This window comes from Mastomys coucha, unplaced genomic scaffold, assembly GCF_008632895.1.
Source record: "Mastomys coucha isolate ucsf_1 unplaced genomic scaffold, UCSF_Mcou_1 pScaffold7, whole genome shotgun sequence".
In the NCBI taxonomy this organism is placed as follows: Eukaryota; Metazoa; Chordata; class Mammalia; order Rodentia; family Muridae; genus Mastomys; species Mastomys coucha.
Window position 1 is genome coordinate 80,059,356 of NW_022196913.1, and position 4,449 is coordinate 80,063,804.

Here is a 4,449-nt window from a genome sequence, read left to right on the forward strand (position 1 = left end):
CAGGAGGTTGAGGTCCACAGGGAGTTACACAGTGCCCCAGGGTCAGATAGTGTATCTCCTACTCTCTCAGGATGCCAGGCTCAGTTTACTGATTAGCATTAGTAGCTATTTGGGGATGAAGAGAGAACTGTAATATAAGATAAGAATTATATTTGGTCCTGTAGGTCTCTATGCCCCAGATCTCACAGCAATCAATTAAAAATTATAATTAGTTTGACTAATCCTATGTAAAACAGTCTGATGTGTGGAACTTAGTTGTATTTTTACAGGAGCATAGCTTATCCTTTAGTTTGATCTGTACGAAGAAGTGTCTTTGGACAGAGCTTCTGAGAACTTAAAGGGAAGAGATTTTATTATAGACGAGTTCAGTTGCTGCATGGAAGAACACGTTTTCTAGAACTTACTGCTTTGGCTCAGCTGATGGTTTCCACTTGTGCCAGAGTGTACAGACATGAAGAGCAACAGAGGAACATGACCTCATCACACCAGAAGATTGAGACCTCTGGCCATACCAAATGCGGGGAAAAAAAAACTCTGGAAAACATCCTCGTCTTTCAGGGATGTTGTGCTTCTTGGGTAGGCAAATGTTTTACCTCAACTCAACTCCTATTTTTTTCTTCTGGCTTATAGATTTCATATATTAAAATCCTAGCCTCCTAAGTGTGTTTTTTTCCCCTTCTGCCTAATTTTGCTGTACAATGCTGGTTTCTGCAAAGGGACTCTATAATCCAGCTTTAGAAAGCAACTCAGGACTGAGTAGTCATCTGCCTCCAGAAAGGATGGCTCCATTTGGGTCAGAGTTTATCAGATCTGCACAGTCCAGAGGGTCAGGCTTAACTAAAAACAAGCCAAGTTAATGCCTAATTCACCACCCGTCTCAGCATGAAGACAATGCAACAATTTTCTCTCCTAGAACCATAGTAGGTATACAGTAGGTACCAATGGAATAATGTTTGAGTTTATTGTTGACTTCCCCAGGCTTCATGTTGGCTCACAGGCCAGCAATCATAACAGTTTATTATACATTTCTACATTTATTTCAAAAGTGGCAGACCGCATAATGATTCCAATTTGTATCCAAGCTAAGCCTAGACCCCACTATATTCTCAGAGGAACAGAGTCAGAGCCCTTACTTATTTAACTGGCTCCCTGATCTTATCATTTTAATTGCATCCCCTAGGAGCCTCACTTGACATCCAATTCGATTTGAGGTAAAAGATTCCCTCAGGCAAATAACTTTAATGAATTTTACAGTCTTTTCTGGTCCAGCCAATATTTTTTTTTGCCTTTTAACAAACTTCAAAAAAAAAAAAATTCCAGAAAACGCCTTCCACTCCCTGGTTTAAATTCCTTGATTATTTCATTTATTATGTATTGATTCTGAGTAATATCTATTGGTTATTTTTGATAATCTTTTTTTTCTAAATATGCTGTTTGTCTTTGCTTATATTCACTCTTGCTTTTCTTTTCAAGGTGACTGTGAGTGATAGTCATAAGCAAGGGCAGAGGCCATTCAGTGAACCTCATAACCATCCATGAACTTTGGTTCTGCCTTAAAGTCTACAGTCTCACCAAGCCCCAGGAATGAATCACTTTGTATTTATGATAAATCGGGAAGTATAGAATTTCTTCTTTAGCCAGTGACTGTGCTACTTTGGAATAAAAGGTTCTTTCTTGTGAGTGATGTTTGTCCGGGTCACAGAAGAAAAAAAATGAACATTCTTTTAGTTGACATAACTTATCATGTTTTAATATTGTCTGTCTACTGGTATTTAAAAACTCCCAAAATAATAAATTCTTGTCCATGGATTAAAAAAATAATAAACTTTAGGAGTAAACATTGTAAAAATGGTTTATTTCCTTATGTAAAGCCAATTATGTGTCACATATGAATATAAACACATTTCTTGTATTGCAAATTATTTATCATTCTTTCTCTTAAGATCAATATAAAGATTCACCTTTTTGTGACTTCAGATTGCAGAAATAATGAAAATCAATTCCAAAACAATATATTCTCAGACTTCTTCCTACCAAATGGAGAAAAATATGTATTACTTATACTGAGTTATAAGAAAAAAAATATTTGGTTTCTACTACTATCCAAGAATAGAATAAGAATAATGATTATATTGACTATTTGGGTCTCCCCTTCCTCAGAAGTTATTGGCTATTGGCTCACAAGGGTGAGGAGAGCAGAGATGGGGGCAGGGTCCTGACAATCATGAGTACCAATGGATTAACTTTGAGGATAAGCTTCAGTGAGACAGCTCAACTTTATTTGGGGTAAACAAGGGTTATATAGATCTTGGGGAATGGGGAAGGATTTCCAGGGTGGGTGTACATTATTGGCTAAGCCTGGATGGGGCTGGAAATGCTTCATTTACATGAAGAGGAATTCTTTTTTTTTTTTTTTAATTTTTATTTATTTATTTATTTTTTATTTTAGATATTTTCTTTATTTACATGCGAATTTCTCCATTCCCAGTTTCCCCTTGGGTAGAGATTGTGCACACAAACATTTATGCTAAAAGCAAGGAGAAAGTGGCCCTCACTCCTGCAGGTATCAGGATGAAATTTTCAGAATTTAAGGCATGTTTTAGTCTCACTTTTGTTCCAGGACAAATCACCTGGCTGCATGTGCCCTCACATACAAAGATGAAAATGTATTAAAGTCTCTTGATGCTAGTCAGTGGTGGCACACACCTTTAATCACAGCACTTGGGAGCCAGAGGCAGGAGGAATTCTGAGTTCGAGGCCAGCCTGGTCTACAGAGTGAGTTCCAGGACAGCCAGGGCTATACAGAGAAACCCTGTCTTCAAAAACAAAAACAAAAACAAAAAAAACAAAAACAAAAACAAAAACAAACAAACAAACCAAACAAAAAAATGTCTTATGACTTGGTTTCTTTAAAACATTCCCATTTCCTCATCCATCAAAGTAGGTTGTAGAATCTGTACATATGACAGGGTTCCCCAAGTCTAAGAACATTACTTACAGTAGAGTTTATGTAAGTGGAAGCCCTGTGAGTTGTGCTCTACCCAACCTGCACACCTTTACTGGCTTGTGCATACAGCCTTATTGGTGTACTGGTTCCCTTTGTTCTCATTTGGAGCTCACCCAAAGGTAGAAGGAGAAATGCATATAAACTGGCCATGCAATTTTTTACCTTCCCTAAAGAGGCTGATATGACCTAATTTCTGAATTTGAAACATGAGGAAAATATTATTCCTCAATGAGCTCAATTAAAATAGTGGCACCCCGTAGCCCATCTTTAACATAGAGCTTGTTTCTTTTTCTTCATTACTTGAAGAATCTCTCTATTTCAGTTCTTTATCATTATTTAATAGGGTGATTAACACAATTCTATTGAGTACTATCTACCTATATCCATTGGGTTTTCTTATGTCATGAGTTAAGACAAGTACATCAAACAGATATGATTTTTTTTTCAGACTATGATGCTGTTTCTGACTAAAATCTTTTACTAGACTAAGTAGCAGAGGGTTTTGCTCCATTCTGTGGTCTCTTACTGGAGAGTGGTTATGGAATTAGGGATGAGATGGTCTTTACAGCACAAGAATTCTTCACGTACATAAACAAGGTTCTTCTTGGCCCTTGGACCTAAGATCAGGCTACAAGCCTTGGTAACTCTGGCAATGAGCATGGTCCCAACTATCCTTCCATAATTCTAGAAGGTAGAGGAATGTTATTATATCACTATGAGTACTCATAAACCAACTTGATAAAAATTTTTGTCTGGAAACCCATCCACAGTCAGAAGTAACTTAATTCTAGAATGTACAGTAAAAGGAAGATTTATTGGTTCCCTTGAGTATTGTGAAGGAACTCAGAGTCCTCAGGTGGTGGTTTATTTGTGCATGATGTGATGGGACTCTGAGCCCTCAAGAGATAGTTTATTTGCTTCTTTCTCTAAACAAAAATACTTTTCATCATGTTAACTTCTGTAGTCAAGCCAATGCTGAGACATTTTGTCCTCATTAAATTTAATGTTAAATGTAATATGTCAGGAAATATAAAAGATGATGTTTGACTCGTCATCATTTAATTAAACTCATTAATTACTTTCCCTAAGTAAAAGCACCTGACTTTTTAAATGTTATTATCATAAGACTCTATACCAGAGTTCATTACTTCTTGTTTTTTTATTGTCCATTCACATAACTTTTCCTTCATTATCTTTTCTTATTTTTTGCTTCTTATTCTATTATTTGTTATTTATTTTCTTTCTTTCTTATTTTTCCTTCACTAAAAAGCACATGTACCAAATGTGGATATAAAATTGAACAAAAAGGAATGAACAACGTGAAATATTGACTACTTGGGTCAGATTTTACTTACTTAGAATGTCAAGTTGTAACCTTGAGGTAAGACATCTAATCTCAATCTTCCATTAATAAGCCATCAACCTTATTTTATATTTGCCAA